This window comes from Cetorhinus maximus, chromosome X, assembly GCF_964194155.1.
Source record: "Cetorhinus maximus chromosome X, sCetMax3.hap1.1, whole genome shotgun sequence".
Classification (NCBI taxonomy): domain Eukaryota; kingdom Metazoa; phylum Chordata; class Chondrichthyes; order Lamniformes; family Cetorhinidae; genus Cetorhinus; species Cetorhinus maximus.
Window position 1 is genome coordinate 7,554,522 of NC_135917.1, and position 19,907 is coordinate 7,574,428.

Below are 19,907 nucleotides of genomic sequence, written 5' to 3' on the forward strand. Positions count from 1 at the left end.
AGGTTGCACATGAGATTTGGATGAGATATCAGAACACTGACAATGCCCACCAGACTGTGCCCTAGCAAGAGTCGGCACCTTGAGAGAACAGGGGATGAAATAAGGTGAATATCTTCCACAGAGGACAAGTAGAAATGTGAATCTGGAGAAAGTGCCACTAAGAACAGTGGGACCACTCTCACTGGTCTCCCAGGCCTGTAGAGATGTAAATCCCTGCCTCTTGATTGCTTTATTCCAGATGGTGGATTTGCATTTCTGTCTGAGTTGGCCTCAGAGGCATGCAGTGCTTATCATTATCCTCCTTTTGATGTTCAATGAATATTTAATCTCCTCTTATAGAGAGGAATGGGGACCATCTTTGTCAGAATCTTTCAGACCTAACAGACAATTGAAACATCACATGAGGTCACAGAACTTTAAACATTGCCATCCGTAAATCTACCCTGTTGTGAAGTTTCTGTACAGTATGTGTGTTTGTGGGCCTGCCAATGCTTGTATTGCTGTTAATGTTAAAACAGGACAATTTGTCTCTTTCACCGACTCCACTCCTGAAAGCTCTTACTTATGCTGGTAACTTGTCCTGTGGGCTCCACTGCCTCCCTCCAAGGGCCAGTCTCCATGTGTGAACCTCAACAGTGTTGGGTGACTATTTGACTGTGGGGTGCTTCATCTCCAAGCCTGATCCCACCGTCAGCCAATGACCAGATGTGCACTTTCCAACTAGGATCTAATCCATGAGCCTGAGAATCACACCACTATAAACTGACCCAACACCCCTTCACTTTTAACTTCCTTCATTGTTTGATTCCTTCAGTCCCAGGCATACCTGTCCCAGAAAACTAGGTCATGTTTTATTTTGTTATGGGACACTGACAGCCCAATTCCTTTACTGCCTCATCCTCCCAAACCACTACCTTTACCACCCAGCTGTGGGGATGAAACGACCTCACTAATTCACTCTCTAACTCCTGACTCACTCCTGCCTGGGTCTCCTTTCACGATGATATTCCTGTGCACCCTCACCTCTACCCTTGTCCCTTTCAAATCACCTATCCTCCTCCTCTCCTGATATAGACACCAGCTTCATTCCATCAGGTCAGAGGGCCTGAAACTTGTGTGTATATGAGACAAATCAGTCTGGTCAGCCATTTGTGGATTTACTTCAGCTGCATAGGGCAGAATTTTGCCCTTGGCGGGCGGGCGGGCTCAACAGGGGCAGGTGGGGGCGGTCGGGAAGCCGACCGCCGCCTGCGATTGGCACCGGACAGCGATTTCACGCTGGCTGGCCAATTAAAGCCCGCCCAGCGTGAAATGCGAGCAGTAGCGCTGAGCGCTGCCTTTGCGGGGAGGGGGAGAGAGGGGAAGAGGGTGAGCGTGAACTTCACGCATGTGCATGAGTGAGCGCTTCATAATCTCCCTGAAGCACAGAGCTGCCTTAGGGAGATGAAGAGATATGAAAAAATAAATTTAAAAAAATGTAATGAAATATGTCCCCTCATGTGACTCTGTCACATGAGCAGGGACATGTTATTAATGAAAAATGAAAGTTTTTATTTTATTTGTATTTGCTTTTGGAAACCTCATCCTGCCTGTGGCCTTTTCACCTTCCTACCGTTAGGTTGAACAGGCAATGAAAAATTAAAGTTAATCGATTACTTAGTTGCCTTAACAGGCCTTTTAATTGTCGACGGGCGTGCTGCTGACTCTGGCATGTGCCCGCTGACTGAGCTATCGCGTGACTGCGCGTTGATGTCGGCATGGTCGGCCAACGTCAACGCATGTCATTTCACGCTCGAACAGGTCGGGCGCGTGCCTACCCGCCAAGTGAAAATTTCTGCCCATAAAATTTCACCCTGGTGTCATCAGCAAAATTGCCTACTACTCCAAGATCAAGCTAAAGAGCAAGGACAATCCTTTTTTCCACAGCTAACTGCTTCCTTAAACCCTTTTCTCTGACCTCCAACACTAAGTGAAAAGGGCACATGAATTTTCTTGTCACTAAGATGGAGATCATCCATATTGCCTGTGCTGTAACCTCACCTTCCTCTACCCTCACTCAGCATCTCCAGTCAGCTGCCCACCCACTCTAGCCTTGCTTCTCTGCCATCGATGCTTCATCTTCCCCCCCCCCCCACCTCCTCAAAAGACCCATCCTTGATTCATCCATTTTCTCCAACATCCATTTCTAATCTCTCGTTCATCTCGAAGGCTCATGAATAAGCTGTTGCCTCACAGCTCTATGCTCCATCGTTCTGAAAACCCCCTGTTTGAATTCCTCCAGGAGACTTGCTGCTCATAGGACTGAGATTGCCTTGGTCAAAGTTGCAAATGACATTCTGGCCAAAGTGAGTCATCCCTTCTTGTCCTCCTCACCCTCTCTATGTGTACAATAGACCATTGCCTCTTCCATTGCCTCTCCTCCATTGTCCAGTTCCACCATAGTGCCTTTGCGGGGTTCCACTGCTAAATGTTCAGACACAGCCAGTACATGCCAAGCAGTGGCTTCTCTTCCGACCCCAAGCTGGCACCTCTGGAGTCCCCTAAAATTCCAGCCTTGCCCATTGTCTTCCTTGTTCACATGCTTCCCCTCGGCAACATCATTCACTGGCTTCTAGATGTTGTTATGGCACAGAAGGAGGCCATTTGGCCCATTGAGTCCATGCTGGCTCTCTGTCGAGCAATCCAGTCAGCTCCATTCTCCCACTCTATCCCCATAGCCCTGCGAGTTTATTTCCCTCAAGCTCCCATCCAATTTCCCCATGGATCATCTATGCTTCCGCCACCCTCGTAGGCAGCTAGTCTCAGATTGCTACCACTCTCTGCACAAAAAAAGTACTTCTCCTCTACATCTCTTGCCCAAAACCTTAAATCTGTGTCCCCCTAGTCCTTGCACTATCAGCTAATGGGAACAGCTTTTCTTTGTTGAACTTATCTAGACCTATCTCAATCCAGCCTGATCAAATTTTCCCTCAATCTTCTTTGCTCCAAGAGAACAAAAGAGCATGCCAGCTTCCACTACTTCACCATCGCTCTTGACCTCATGACCACATTCGTGCCATCAAACTCATCATCTAACAAGTCATGCATGCATCCAAACTTCTCCCAATTGAATAGCATAATTTTCATCATTATCTGCACCCACCATGAGCTCTGCTCCACTGCCACTGATAATGCAAGGGGCTCTGTGGAGTCAATTGTCCACATAACATTTAGTTAGAGACTTGCTGCAGAAGTTATTCGAATGGATGCCAAAGATTCAGTGTTCTTTGTTGTTTAAGAACAGATTGCATAGTAAATTAAGTATTATACTCTAACTTCTGTCCCTGTGTAATTAATTACCTGCTTGGGAATGAATGTGTTGATTAGTTTTATCCTGCATGTTGATAATTTGGTATCTTGTGCCTTTCAAAGTGGGCAGGGGAATTTGGTGTCCAGCCCACAGAATTCCAGCTGTAACATATAGTAGTTAAAAGAAAACATAATTGTGAATCCTGTATTTGGCACACTATCCATTCACACCACCCATAAGAGATCAAGGTTCAATTCATACGTCTGCTTAGGAGAACTGCCTTTTAGCTGGAAATTTTGAGTAAAGAGTGTTGGGAGAAAGTCTGCAGAGCGAGGATGAATTTGATTCCTGGGGCCAGATGTTGCAATGGGTCAGCACATTGTCATTTACTCTCCTCTGTTTCCCTCCGAGGGCTCTACTTTGCTTTCAAAATTCAGCTTGCATTTGTTCTTAAAAAGAAGTCAAATTAGAATGAGGAAGGAGTCCGCCTGCCTACTGTTCTCTCTCATTGCATGCATTCCTCTCCTTCCTTCTCTTCAACTCTCAGCCTCTCCTGCTTACAAGAGCATTACACAATACCAATTAAAGGAAGCTACAGAAGAGTTCTGATTTAGCATTTCCCAGCCTTAAATTGGTAACCGTACAAAGGCACATCTCAGGGACGGCTCTTTTGAGATTGAACATCATACAGATGCAATAAAAGCCATTTCTCATGGGGCACATGTTGATTAGAATAGAGAGCCCTTTAAACTGCAGTTAGCTGTGTTGGGGGTATTTGATGATAAAGGGTACCAAATATAGACAGTGCCCTGTTCTCTAACACCGACATCTTTGTTACATAAAATTACATAGAATTTACAGCACAGAAAGAGGCCATTCAGCCCAACTGGTCTTTGCTGGTGTTTAAGCCCCACAAGCACCTTCTCTCTCTTACGTCATCTCACCCTATCAGGATAACCTTTATTCCTTCCTCCCACATACAGCAAGCAATTTGGGAGGAAAATTACATGATGGCCTTTATTGCAAGGGGATTGGAGTACAGAAATAAAGAGATCTTGCTACAGTTATACTGAGCTTAGGTGAGACCACACCTGGAATATTGTGTGCAGTATTAGTCTCCATATTTAAGGAAGAATATACTTGCGTTGGAGGTGGTACAGCAAAAGTTCGTTCCATTGATCCCTGGGATGAGAGGTTTGACCTATGATGAGAGGCTGAGTAAATTGGGTCTATATTCTCTGGAGTTTAGAAGAATGAGAGGTGATCTCATTGAAACATACAAGATTCTGGAGGGGTTTGACAGGGTAGATACTGAGAGATTTTTTCCCCTGGCTGGGGAATCTAGAACACGGGGGCACAGTCTCAGGATAAGGGGCCGATCATTTAGGACTGAGATGAGGAGAAATTTCTTCACTCAAAGGGTTGTGAATCTTTGGAATTCTCTACCCCAGAGGGTTGTGGGTGCTCCATTGTTGAATACATTTAAGGCTGGGATAGACAGCCTTTTGGCCTCTCAGGGAATTAAGGGATATGGGAGTGGGCAGGAAAGTGGAGTTGAAGCCCAAGATCATGCATGCTCCGTATTGAATGGTGGAGCAGGCTCGACAGGCTGTTTGGTCTACTCCTGCTCCTATCTCCTGTGTTCTTGTGTGTTATCTAGCTACACTCCTTAACCACTCCCTGTGGTAACAAGTTCCACATTCTCCCCATTCTGTGTAAAGGAGCTCCTCCTGAATTCCCTGTTGGATTTATTAGTGACTCTCAAATATTGATGGCTGGTCTGCTCCCACAAGTGGAAACATCTCTCTGTCTACCCTATCAAACCCTTTCCTAATCTTAAAGACCTCTATCATGACTTTTCTAGAGAAAAGAGCCCCAGCCTTTTTAGTTTTTCCTGAAAAGTATAACCTCTCAGTTCTGGTATCATTCTTGTGAATCATTTTTCCACCTTCTCCAGTGTCTCTATCATTTTTGTAATATGGAGACCAAAAATTGGTATAAAATTGTTTTTAAAATGAAGATAATTAATTTTCTGTAAGGTGGGGCTTTGTTCAGTCAGTTGGAGCTAAAATGTTTCATCATTCTTTGTAACTGTTACACAGTGGGCCTATGTAAGTAACCTACAAGGAAATAATGTAAAAAAAAAGACTCAGTACAAGTCCTTTAGCATCAATCTCCAGTCCAAATGTTTGATATAAATAAAATATTTACTCAAATGTGCAGTTTTAACTGCTTCCCGGATAGCTAATTGGATTAATGCAGTGCCTCCTGTGATACCTAGCTACATAGTCCAGGCAGGCCCCAAGGCTTAACCCCTGCTCTGTGCTGCATTTTAAAAATTCTCATTCTTGTTTCAAATCCGTCCATGGCTTCGCCCCTCCCTATCTCTATAATCTCCTCCACAACACTCTGCGATCTCTGTGCTCCTCTAATTCTGGCCTCTTGTGCATCTCACAATTCCCATGCTCCACCTTCAGCTGTCTGAGTCCTGAGCTCTGGAATTCCCTCCCGAAACCTCGCGACCTCTCTTTCCTCTAAGACACTCATCGACATCAGCCTCTTTGACCGAACATTTGGTCACCTGTCCTATTATCTCCTTACGTGATTCGGCACCAAATTTTGTTTGCTAACGCTCCTGTGAAAGGCCTTGGGTGGTTTCACTTTGGTAAAGGTGCTATCTAAATGCCAGGATGCTGCAGTCGACCATAGTACATCTGGACTGAGGCAAGGAGAGGGTTCAATCAGGCACTCCAAGTGCCACAGCAAGGGCTTGCACGGGTGCCAGACTTGACTGCGATGCCCTACGCTGTCACATAGCCGGATGATGCTGTCAAAAGTCTTGCATACTGACTGGGCAAGTGGGTGAGGTACCATGGACCGGGGGCAAGGGGCTGGGAGGGAAGGGGGAGTGTTGGTGCTGCATCTTCAGGAGGGATGGAGAGTGAACTGAAAAGGAAGCAACCAGTAAAATCAAGCCTTGGGCAGTTGGTTGATGCTGAGAACCAAGGGTAATGAACGGCATTCCGTTGAGGGATCTGTAGCAACTTCAGCTGAACAGATGGACATAGGGGCTTACAATTTTTGACACATGGAAGTGTTAAGTGTGCAGTACCGTCAGTGGATTTGTGGAGCATTTAACAATGCAAGTACTTGTAATGCGATCCTTTTAACCTATGTTCTTGTTGACTTGTGGATAGTTTGTAGATCTGTTACCATAGGTGGATAAAAGTAGTCACAGCCTCTTCATTATTTAGACGGACTCTGGTGTATTGATCAAGCATGTTATATAATAAATGGGGTTTTGTGTTACACCTTTTTGTTGCTTCAAACATCCTGCTCCGTGTCACCAGAGAAATCATTGTTTGGTTTCTGGTGGGAAGGAATTAGGTATTAGAGGGAGTCTCGCATTTTTCAGTCATTTTACAGAGGGAGGGTTATTGTAATTACTGCCTTTACAGAGGGGGCAAAATTTGTCCCATAACATTTAACACTGGGTGGCCACGACATAGATCTTCTCCTGTTTATTCCAGACACTCTGCCATTCTGCAAACTCCCCCAGTAAGAGAAAGGGAGGTGCTTTGAAGCATTCACTTTCATGGACATTTGATACTGTGGCATCTGTGGCCAGAACGCCCTATAATATAAGGACTGTGTCCTGTTCTGTAATTGTTAAAATTGCAACCAATTTTTTTTTTTGTTTTAACAACCTTTCATCCTGATGAGTTGTGTCCTTTAGAGAAATGTGCCAAGACCATTTATTTATCCACTTGCTTTCCCTGTTTTCTGGTTGCCAGACTGTGTAGATAAAATCAGACCAACATAAATTGAGAGCACAGGCGTGTGCGGCAGTTCAAGAAAGCCTCAGGAAAGCTAACAGATAAATTGGAACTGAGGGAGGGAAGCTTGAAATAAAAGCAGAAAATGATGAAAATACTCAGCATGTCTGGCAACATCTGTGGAGAAAGAAACAGAGTTAATGTTTCAGGCCGGTGACCTTTCACCAGAGCTCCGGGAGTTTGGTGGAGGGACGAATGGTGTTTTGCTCTCTGATTTTCCCACGACAGGAGATGGGAGAATGTTGAACCCTCAAAGCATTTGATGTATTCGGCAGATGAAGCCACAAACCGACGACCAATGCTTCTTGTCCTTGAGGAGCAGGGAGAGACAGGAGCACCAGTGCCACCATATGGAACAGCCAGGTCCCAAGCTGTTAATTAAAAGTCATAAGTTAAAAGCGTTTCACCGGAGTATTCGGAGACAAGCCGACGCCTGGAGTTTAATTAAAAATGTATTACCATTTAATGAGCTGCTCCTCATATAACCAAGTAAGACTGCAAAGTATTTCCTCTGAAGGAACACCTAATTACACACTGCTGTCTAATGATAGTCACAGAAATATTTCAATTGTTTTCTCAGTAATAATGATGTACTTCTGATATCATTTCACAATACACAACATTAACCCTTACATGTCTGGGCCCCCCTATTGACTTAATTAGTAAATTAGCCGCCCAGTATGGAACCGTGGGCTGTACAGACCAGGTTCAGAAGGCCTCAGGGTCACCCTTTTCTGAGTTAGCATGATCCCAGTCCAGGGTGACAATCAAGATGGTACAACTGGCCTCAGCACTCCTGGGAGAGGGAAAGAGAAGACCTCGCCCAAGGCTGCAGATCCTAATGGGCATCCAATGATACTTACTGCCAAATGCACATGTGGGTGATGGCAGGATTGAGCATGTCGATTGAATACTCCATTAACTCTCACTGCTGTTGGCGTCGGTGAAACTGAGTCCATCATTTTAATGCCAATTATAACTCACTTGTTCCTATTTTAATGCCAACATTAACCCACTTGATTTTAAACACATTCAAATGGCAAACAAAGAAATTTGATTTGAGCACGCCAGGTACAATGATATCGCACAGTGTTACTTCCAGGCTACCATAATAGAATACTACATTTAAAGCGTGTTTGCTTGTGTAATTGTGAAGAACAATTTTTCAAGATAACACTTTGGTGGTCAAGGTGTAGGTATGCCAGACACTTTGCCTCCCTGAAACTCGACCTTTTGAATATTTGTCGATGTCTTTCCTTCATACAGTTTGACCGTTTTGATCATTATTGTTTGGAATTTTTTTTTTTTGGGATGGGGGTTGTGAAATATGTGTCAGAATCTCACTCAATTTTGTTTTATTAATGCACAGGATCTGGGTGTCGCTGGCTAGGCCAACATTTATTGTCCATCCCTAATTGTCCTTGAGAAGGTTGTGGTGAGCCGCCGCCTTGAATACAACTGAGTGCCTTGTTAGGGCATTTCAGAGGGCAATTAGGAGTCAACCACATTGTTGTGGGTCTGGAGTCACATATAGGTCAGACCGGATAAGGATGGCAGATTTCCCTCACATACAAAAGATGGCACCTCTGACATCCAATGCAGTACTGAGGGAGTGCTGCACTGTCAGCCTAGATCATGTGCTCATGTCTCTGGAGTGGGACCTGAACCAGTAACTTGACTCAGAGGCTACTTCTGTGCCATAGCTGACATCTGACAGGGTGCACATGGACAGGACCAGAAGAGAAACTATTGCAGTTCATCTGGATGGTTCCAGTGAAGGCCTAAAGCTAGCTATGGTTGAAAGTTTGAAATTCTTTCAGCCAGAAACTTCAATGTTTTATAGGCCCATATTATGAGCTTTGCCACCCTAAAGACCAGGGCATGGCACCAGACCACCAACTGCATTAATGTATACACATACTCATCCCTCCATTGGCAGCAGAGAGGAACACTTCACTCCCAGTGCTGCCAGAGCAAAGTTGCATAACTCCCATCACTCACTCTGCGTCTCCAGGGATTGAGGTCTTTTGTACACACACTAGTTAATTGAGCAAAGAAAGGTTTCAGAAATTACTGCTTCCCCAAGATCCTGGAAACCTGTTCATTCTAAGACCAGGGCGAGTCAGCATCACATCAAACTCCATTACACCTAGTCTGACTGTACTCTCCATAGCCTTCAGTCCAGACCTGCTTCAAATCCTCTCTACAACTTCCATTCATTTTTTAGCTCACCTAAAAACTGTCGCCAAACCTTACCATAAACCATGAGCTAATATACCATTCTTATTACTAAGTAAATCTCACTTGAAGGGGCGTGGCCATTAGCGACCAGCCAAAATGAACAATTCTATCACATGGATCCTTTCCAAGATGTCATTTAGCTGGACAGTCACATGTCAGTGGTGCTATAAGTGCTTGATTTGAATTAAATTGACAAGGAATAGGGTTCCAGTTAAGTACTGTATTCCTTTCTGCTGTTCTCTACTTAAATCAAGATAAGAACAACACCTCTTATTATAAATAGGGCTCCTCAAGATTCTTCCTCAGTTGTTAGTCTACCTGTTTGGAGGCTCTGGCCCATTAATTGGTCCATTGGTGTGCAGTTTTGTTTTTAGCCTAGCTGAAGCTGATACTAGCCTGAATTGGAAACACTTGATACACCGTTTGCATCCTTGATCTAAGGTTTGACTTTCCCAGAATGCAATAGTTTCCCAGAATGCCTCTCGTGTGTGTGGAATGCCTAGTTTTCCAAGAGCTTTTGTCACATTTTCAATGCCTGCTCAAAGGGAGAAATGTGTTTGGCGTCATGGAATTGTCTTTGGTGACACTGTATCCAAGATTTTGGTATGTATAGCTTCTTATGGAATCATACTATGCCAGTGGACCTTGGCCTGGGCAGTAGAATGCTACCAAACAAATGAATGAGTTCATTATATTTGCTGTAATCTATTTTCTCTACAAGAAATATCGATTGGTCTCAAAGTTGAAGACTTAATACATTGTAGTATTAATGGAAAGCGGATTGATTAATGCATTCTAATTGTGCAGAGTCAGCTAGGAAGTTAATGAACACTCCAATTTCTCCCCATTCACTAATGCTTAATCAGTTTGTGTAACGGGCAGTCCATTTGACTTAGAACGTAAGGAAAGTCAGAGATGGCAAATGGCCATTCGGCCCATCAACACCAAATCTACTAGTTGTCAAACAAGAGGGTAGCTTGAGAAAACTATATTGAGGACTGACTCTTTGCAAAAGCAACTCAGAGTTCCAGGAAAACAGAAGAATTTCATTCAGGCCAGCCTAGAAAACATTCAAAACTTGACCCACAGTTCAAAAAAAAACAGAGGGTTACGCAGCTCCCAAAGAGCTGACACCTCAAATACAGCTTGATCGTAAGCCTGAATGTGTGGAAGCAAGTGGATCCATGAGCTATTAACCTTAAGCTGCAGGTAACAACCCTTTATTTGGAGTGGAGACAAAACATATAAGGGCTTGAAAGACTGAAGTGGAGATTCAGGCTCGTGGGGCATTTCTGGAGGGTGGGGTGGATGAATCCCCTAGGAAATGTTAAATCTGTACACTATAATGAGGTACTCTAGTTCATTTTAAGCACTTTTATATTTCACAATGAATTGATTTTTTAGTGTTAAAAATTCAATGGCATTTGGATTTTCATCACTTCTACAAAAGTTATCTCAGCACTCACATTCCCATCATCCCAAAGCCCCACCACCCCAAATAACAGAGACACTCCATCCCCTCCAGACTGAGATACAGTATCCAACCAACTCTCCACCCTTTCACACAGGGTCTGTCCTCTAAATGTCTCAGTTCAAACTGGGACTCTTTTCCTTCAGTTCAAACTGGCACCCTTCTTCCTGTTCAGTGCAGTTTATGCTGGCTGTATCTTCCATTCCCCATACAAGTTCGCACCTTATCCCTATTGCCACTCATTTCCCCCACCGAGTTAATGGTGGCACTCTCTCTGCCGGCTCATCACCAATTAATGTTGGCATTCTCCTTCCTTTCTAACTGGAAAGATATACTGACAAGTTCTGTCCTCTCCTTTCTTGTTTCTTCTCTTCCCTGTTCCTTTTTTCTTCCCTTCATTGCTATTTCATTCCCTCTCTCCATTTCCCCCATCCCTATCCGCTTTGTTTTCATCCCTTTTCTTCTTCCATACATTTTCCTCTCCCTTTCCTTTCCCCTGCAATGTCCTCCATCCCCACTTCCCTGAGTCTCATTCCTCCCTGGGCCCAGCTGCTACTGGGCTGGGCCCATGCTGCTCTCTTCCTCAATGCCATTCCCAGTACTAATTCTGACAACTGTATAGTGTAACACAAAATTCCTGTTCTCACATCTACAGTATACAGTAGTCAGAATCCCTTTCATTAATGCTAGGAATGGCATTGAGAGAGGGACATGGGTCCAGTCTATTACCAGCTTGGCTTGTGTATGGGGCAGGCCTGAGCAAAGTTGCTATCCATGCCCCCTAAAATGCCAGCAATTGGCATTTTGTGATTTGGAAGAGATTGCCATTGCCTATCAGTAGGCAGTAAATAACCTGCAGCCCAATGCACAGTCCAGAAGCATTGTTGAGGGAATGAGAAGTCACTCAGAGTTTAACCATCGCTTTGTAAGAGAGGCACACAATGATGCTAGGAGTTAGCTTGACAACAATAACTTGCATTTAAACAGCGCCATTAACTTAGCAAAACATCCCAAGGTGCTTCACAGGAGTAAAATTTGACACTGAGCCACATCAGGAGATGTTAGGACACGTGGCCAAAAGCTTGGGCAATGAGGTAGGTTTTTAAGGAGCGCCTTAAAGGAGGAGAGAGAAAGAGAGCTTTAGGGAGGGAATTTCAGAGCTCAGGGGCAACAGTGGGAAACAGCTCTCCGCTGCTCCTTATTTGGAGACAAATTGTTTTTGCAAGAAGAGTCAATCTTTTGCTTTAGTGCTGAATAGCGGATGCTTAGGGCGGAATTTTATGGCTCCTTCTGCCAGCGAGATTTTCCGGTCCCACCGAAGTCAATGGACTTTTGAATGGCTCACCGCATTTTACAGCCCTGCCCCCACCATGACAGGGCCACAAAATTCCACCCTTAGGAGATTTGTAGCTCAAGTGCTGCTCATAAACCAGTTATGGTTTCACACTAGTGCATTTACATCCCACTTGATTTCTTTGTGTTCCAGGCTTGTATCTTTTTGAATGCTGTTGTGTGTAGACCTTTTGGATTCATACTAAATGCCGAGCAGTTCCTGTGTTCCTAGCATAACACAGAGGCCTGGCTTCCGTGGAGATTCTTTTGGTGCTGTTGGACCTTCTAAGAAGTGCGAGGCCTGCCATAGCTCTACAGTAGATGGACTCATGCATACAATAGGCCATCTACTTCAGGTTCACTGCTTTACGTGGCTTTAGACTACTGAATTCAGGAGCAAGAGCTCCTTGCCAAACAGAGCTTTCAACGTCCTGGGGATTACCATTGACCAGAAACTGAACTGGACCAGCCATATAAATACTGTGGCTACAAGACCAGGTCAGAGGCTAGGAATCCTGCGGTAACTCACTTCCTGACTCCCCAAAGCCTGTCCACCATCTACAAGGCACAAGCCAGGAATGTGATGGAATACTCCCCACTTGCCTGGATGAGTGCAGTTCCCACAACGCTCAAGAAGCTTGACACGATCCAGGACAAAGCAGCCGGCTTGATTGGCACCCCATCCACAATCATTCACTCCCTCTACCACCAACACACAGTGGCAGCAGTATGTACCATCTACAAGATGCACTGCAGGAATTCACCAAGGCTCCTTAGACAGCACCTTCCAAATCCACGACCACTACCATCTAGAAGGACAAGGGCAGCAGATAGATGGGAACACCACCACCTGGAAGTTCCCCTCCAAGTCACTCACCATCCCGACTTGGAAATATATTGCTGTTCCTTCACTGTCGCTGGGTCAAAATCCTGGAACTCCCTCCCTAACTGCACTGTGGGTGTATCTACACCCCATGGACTGCAGCGGTTCAAGAAGGCAGCTCACCACCACCTTCTCATGGGCAATTGGGGATGGGCAACAAATGTTGGCCTAACCAGCAACACTCACATCCCGTGACTGAATGAAATCTTGTAGCCACAGGATTTATACGGCTGGTCCAATTCAGTTTCTGGTCAATGGTGACTCCCAGGATGTTGATAGGATATTGTAGGGACCTCGTAAGTTTGAATTCCACTGCTCATCTTTTGAATTGAATCGTTCTGATTGGTGGATAATTGTCCTAAGTTGCTCTCAAAACGCCTGAATGAGGATTTTTACTTTTGACAGTCAAAGACTCCATGCACGCGATTTGCACCCAGGGGTAGGTACTTCACTGGGAGAAAAAATTGCTTCTTAATGAATTCATAAGAAGAGATGCTGCAAAAATAGAAGATAATTAGATAAAAGTGTTAAAAACACAGAAAGATTTACAACACAGAGGTAGGCTATTCGGCCCCTTATGCTCATACTGGCTGTCCTTGATTAATCCATGCGTTTCTAAATGACAGTTTGTTGGAACCTGTGAATCCTCACTGCACACTTGTGAGTGAGGGCCGAGTTTGTACTATTGATAGAGTTGTTTAGCAGACACTTCTTAGGTGGAAATTCTTAGTTTATTTACAAAGGTACTTAGCAGCAACTAAACATGTGCTTATACTTCAAACTCTATCTCTATATTACTAACTAACTACTGAGGCAGCCCAAGCTACTCTCCTATTGGACACTAAGGTCATGTGATCTTCCTTTATAACATTCTCCTTAAAGTTATATTACACATTAGGTAAAACCATAATTACCACATCCCTCCCCCTTTACTCAGAAATACATTTTACATTTACAATTACAATTTTCTCAAAATAGCAAAATATTTACACTGGTAAGTAATTTACAAATTCAGTCTTTCTGGGGGTTTCCTTATGCATGTAGAACCTCTCAGCTCCACAACTCCAGATGCTTTGTCAGGAACCTCCCCTCCGGAGTTGCCTGAACATCAGGTGCTTCAGTGGGCACTCGCAGTTCTGTATCCTCAACTCTTACAGGAACATCAGACATGTCTGTACTGGGTTGAGTTTTCTCATCAGGAAATGCTAAACTGGTCGTGAACACTGGTGGAACCATTTCTTGGTGCGTTTTTTCTCTCTTCCTTAGATGACCCACATGTCTCCGTATGTGTCAGTCTTCCACCTCCACGTGGTAAGATAGAGGTCCAGTCATGGCACTTATTTCACCTGGTAACCACTTTGGTCCTTCTCCAAAGTTTTTCACGTATACCATTTCTCCCACGGTAAATTTCCTCTCACAACTATGCCAGTCATGTCTAGTTTTCCGACTTCACTGACTCCTTTCCACCTTCCCCCCCTAACTTCGGCGTTATTAAGCTCAATCTCATCCTGAGGCGGCGTTTCATCAATAACTCCGCAGGTGTGACACCTGTTGTTGTGTGAGGGGTAGTCCTGTAATGGAAAAGAAAGTGTGCTAGCTTGGTTACTAGGGAATCTTGTGGTAAAGTGGAATGCTTTGTACCTTTAAGAGAATGTAGTTAACTGACCACATGAGTGTATCGACCAATCACTATAGAGCACGGGCTACTTGGGTAACTGTGTCTAGAGCTGGAGGTGATTGAAGAAGCACACATGTGTTAGTGCTCTGTTCTTAGTTCCAATAAACCACCAGTGTTTGTTCAGTTAATCGGCCTCTCTGCCTATGTTGTTTCAAGCACCGACCAGTGTGTTACTATCAAGGGCACCGCTCGCATTCGCCAGACAAAGCGAACTGGATAACCTAAAACATAAAACTGGCGATGAGGATAAACCGGATCAATTGACGGCAATCAAGAAAGCCGCGGTAAGCCAGCTATGTTACTTCGCCACTACCTTGAAGTTGTTTGAAAGCACAGTCTCCTTAGTCATCAAGTTTGCCACGGTTTGGACATCTTGAACCATTCGACTGCGTTTCCGATGGCTGGTCTCATTACGTCGAATGCCTAGCATTCTTCTTTACCGGTAACAACATCGCGGGGGAGGACAAGAAGAGGGCGATTCTTTTGTTCACTTGCGGGAGCAAAACGTATGGGCTGATTCGCCGCCTCATGTCACCTAACACCCTCGATACGAAGACTCTTGACGAGTTAGTAAACATTGTAAAAAAACCACCTGAAGCCAAAGCCCTCAGTCACTATGCAGCGTTTTTAATTCAATTCGAGGAATGGGCTTCCAGGAGAGACAATCACTGGCTGTGTAGCTGCTCTTTAACAGAATATTGAGAGTTTGGAACTTCAATTAATAACATGTCAAGAGACTGACTGATATGCGGAATCGGGGATGATGTTATTCAAAAGCGATTGCTATCTGAAATTAATCTAGACTTCAGTAAAGCATTAGAATTGGCAACATGAGAGTGCTGTTAGAGACTCGGAGGGAATAAAGGATAAAATGGAAGATGGTGCAAGCTGAGGCGATGCCAAAAAGCAATCGAGTATATTGCTCCAACCCTTTGTGGGTATTAATTGTGACAAATTCCTGGGAGGCCCTCTCTAACTAATTGGCAATAAGCATGACTCATATCAAGCTTCATGTAGGTGGTCCCACCTGCCATCTTGGCATACAGCTCTTCGATTTTTGGTATGGGGTGTCTGTCTAGCTTAGCCACTTTATTAACCATCAATTTGTAGTCTCCACAAATTCGGATGCTTTGGTTGGGTTTAAGGACAGGGACTATGGGTGCTGTCCATTCTGAGAACTGAACAGGTTGTATAACGCCCAGTTTCTCTAGTCTGTCCAGTTTGGTGTCGACCTTTTCTCGCAGTGCATAAGGTACTGGTCTCGCCTCCATGAATCAGGGGGTTACCTCTTGATCCACATGAATTTTTGCTGCAGCCTCTGGATCTTCCCAAGTTCGTCCTTGAAGACTCTGGTGTGCTTTCATAGTAGCTCTGGTAACCCACTTGCTCTCAGCTAGAAAATTTCAGCCCACTCTAACTTAATCTCCTTTAGCCAGTATCACCCCCAGGGAGCTGGCCCCTCACCTGCGACCACCATCAAGGGTAGTTTTACCGATTGGCTTCCATAATGGAGAGTTACTCTGCTCATGCCTTTGACGTGGATGTCTTCACCCGTGTATGTTTTTAATTGGGCAGTTGTTTCTTCTAAATTTAATCGATGTTCCCCATTATTCAGATATCTGAAGGCATGTTCCCCAATTCCAGTAGTGGAAGCTCCATTTCCATTCTAACAGGTCTGCCATTTACTTTCACTGTTACAAATATTGGTTCTGTCTTCCCAACTTTCAAGATATACAACGAATAAATACCTGAATTTGTTGCTTCAGGCTCTTCTACACTGTAGATCTCACTGGGTTTTTTCTTTTGTTTAAAAGTCTGCCTGACTCTTTCCTTGCGCTGTCTCATTAGGTGTTTGTTTCTATGACATTAAAAATATTCTATTTTTTTAAACTGCCAATTGTTTAAAGACTGCTTGTTTCCAACTCTGTTGAAATGATTCCTTGTTTTCGCTGCTAAGTCATTTCTTTTTATTTTTTTCCCCAGCGGAGCTGTTTCCCGCTTCTCAGTAGAGTCTTGCATTTTCGCACCCTTTTTGGCTGGGGTTTCCCGCCCGATCTGGGGGACGGCGCCATTTTGCGCGCCCTGTATGGCTTTTGAATCTCTAACTGCGCTTTCCTTTGCCAGTGCTATCTCTGGCGTCTTCTTGAAACCCAAATTTGCTTTGGACAACAATCTCTTCTGAATCGTGTCCTCATTCACTGCACACGAAACAATCTCTGAGCATGTCGTTTAAAAATGTACCAAACTCACAATGTTCCATTAACTGTTTCAAACTTGCCACATAACAAGCAACTGTCTCCCCCAGGACTCTAATTCTTGAATTAAACTTGAACATTTGCATCATTACTGAGGGCTTTGGTTGATAATGGCCCTTCACCAGGTCCACCAATTCATCAAAATGTTTTGAATCTGGTGCATTGGGTGCCATCAAACTTCAAATCAAGCCATAGGCTTTATTCCCACATGTAGTTAAGAGGATTGTTCACCTCTTCTCTTCCCCCATAATTTCGTTCACTTGGAAAAAAAATGAGAGAAGCTCAATGTAGTGAGACCAGTTGTCCATTGCTGGATTGAAAGGATCAATTTTTCCGAATTGTGGCATGCTGTGGGAGAATTACTTCACCGATTTGAAAGGAACTTCTATTTACAATTACTGTACGAGGTACAGTACCGATTTCGTTTCTCTTCATTTCTTCTGTTAATCTTGCTTTATCCTCATCACCAGTTTGTTGGAACATATAAATCCTCGGCGCACACTTGTTGTGAGTGGTGGCCGAGTCGGTGCTATTGATAGAGTTGATCAGCAGACACTTCTTAGGTGGAAACTCTTAGTTCATTTACAAAGGTACTCAGCAGGAACTAAACATGTCTTATACTTCAAACTCTATCTCTACATTACTAACTAACTACTGAGGCAGCCCATGCTACTCTCCTATTGGATTCCAAGATCATGTGATCTTCATTAATAACATTCTTCTTAAAGGTATATCACACATTAGGTAAAAACATAATTACCACACGGTTAATTCTCCAAATTCATCTGACTGAAACCTGGAGGACATTAAGTGGGTATTTTTTTTCAAAACCAGTTTCTGAGTTGCCCCTCGTCCCTTTTCTGAAGTTTACATTCACTTGAAGAAGGGGGCATAAAAAGAGGGGCATTTGGAGAGAGGGATTGGCGGGGGAGACTGGAGAGAGGATTAGGAGGCTGGGATAACAACTATCTGACATCAATCTAGGAATTGAAAGCGCAAATCCGAGAGGTTTCTACAAAGGATGATTAAAGCCAAGCAGATTAATAGAGAAGGCAAGGGTACTTAACAGGAGCCTGGAGGGAGATGAAAAGTGGCTGTTTTTTTGAACAAACATAGATTTGCTTGAAAAGTGAACAAAATAGACTGGGCTCGGAAGCTGATTCAGGGTGAGAATGTTCAGCGTTTCTGCAGCTGTCGGAGTCATGGAGATCTTGGAGGGGCCCTTACGTGGAGCATGGTGAGAAACAGCACGCACAATTCTCGTTCCTTTCCTTCCTAGGAAGTCGTTAAGGCTTCCGCTCAGGTTTTATTGCACAACACCAGGCCCACACTTAAGAAAGCTTTCAAATCAGCAACTGTAAATGAGGACAAATGACCGTCTTCTAAACTGATCAGCAAGAAAGGTTTTGATATTCCCCGTCTGCCTCTATCTAGCCTTGTGCTTTGTTCATGAGCTGATTTCCCATGGAGACTACTCCTTGCATTAATTGGAATCATCTTTTATTTGCACAGTGTGCAGTTAAGTGGCCTGCATTGACTGAATAAGATGATAGCATTTATCAAAAGACAACTCAAAGGGATTTGGAGTGTACATTGATGAGGAGATGCTGCCCAGTTTGCTTTAACTGATTCATGGCATTATAAAGCCGACAGGAGGCTTTCACACAGGGTTGAGGGTGCCCCAGTGGCTCAATGGCCAAAGGCCCTCTCCCATAGGGTACTGAGCCACGTAAACCAGGCAGGATCCCAGGTTTCATCCATCGGTCTGTTCAAAGTCAGTCCAATTGCAGTCAGGGCAGCAAATGGGCATTTTATCTCAGTTCCTCAGCCAGGGTTCCTGATCATAGTCCCTTCTGTGCAGTGTGACTGTGGAGAGAGAACAGGATTGGGAGTGTGGGTGTGGAGGGGGCCTGACTTTGGCATTGTGGCTGGCTGGATAGCCTGACAGTGTTGGGTATGGCAACATAGTGGTAATGTTACTAGACTGGTAATCCAGTGACCCAGACTAATGCTTCAGTGACTTGAGTTCAAATCTCATAATAGCACCTGGAGGAATTTAAATTCAGTTTTTAAAAAAATTCATTCATGGGATGTAGGTGTCATTGGCTAGGCCAGCATTTATTGCCCATCCCTAAATTGCCCTTGAGAAGGTGGTGGTGAGCTGCCTTCTTGAACCGCTGCAGTCCATGTGGTGTAGGTACACCCACCGTGCTGTTAGGGAGGGAGTTCCAGGATTTTGACCCAGTGACAGTGAAGGAACGGTGTTATATTTCCAAATCAGGATGGTGAGTGACTTGGAGAGGAACTTCTAGGTGGTGGTGTTCCCATATGTCTGCTGCCCTTATCCTTCTAGATGGTAGAGGTCATGGGTTTGGAAGGTGCTGTCGAAGGAGCCTTGGTGAGTTACTGCAGTGCATCTTGTAGATGGTACACACTGCTGCTACTGTGCGGTCGGTTAATTAAATAAATCTGGAATGAAAAGCTAGTCTCAGTAATAATAACCATGAAACCATTGTCGATTGTTGTAAAAACCCATCTGGTTCACTAATGCCCTTTAGGGAAGGAAATCTGCCATCCTTACCTGGTCTGGCCTACATGTAACTCCAGACCCACGACAATGTGGTTGACTCTTAACTGCCCTCTGAAATGGCCTAGCAAGCCACTCAGTTCAAGGGAAATTAGGGATGGGCAATAAATGCTGCTCTTGCCAATGATGCCCACATCCCAATAACAAATATAAAAAAAACTCCCTGTTTGACCTTATGCATGACTAATAGACACGTGCATGAGGTACCAGATGATTGTCCACTCATGTCGACCTGTAAACCAACGTGTCAATACCCTCTGGAAAGGATAGAGCAGATTTTTCAAAAACACAGCTGTAGTACTGTTTAACTTGCATGTCAATGAGGGCTTAATTAT

At 44.2% G+C, this 19,907-nt stretch overlaps 1 protein-coding gene across 2 annotated transcripts in view; it reads left to right on the forward strand.

The window, feature by feature from the left end:
* LOC144672593 (acid-sensing ion channel 1-like) overlaps nt 1-19,907 on the forward strand; it is a 226,679-nt gene that overhangs the window by 30,523 nt on the left and 176,249 nt on the right. The gene's annotated exons all lie outside the window — the stretch shown is intronic.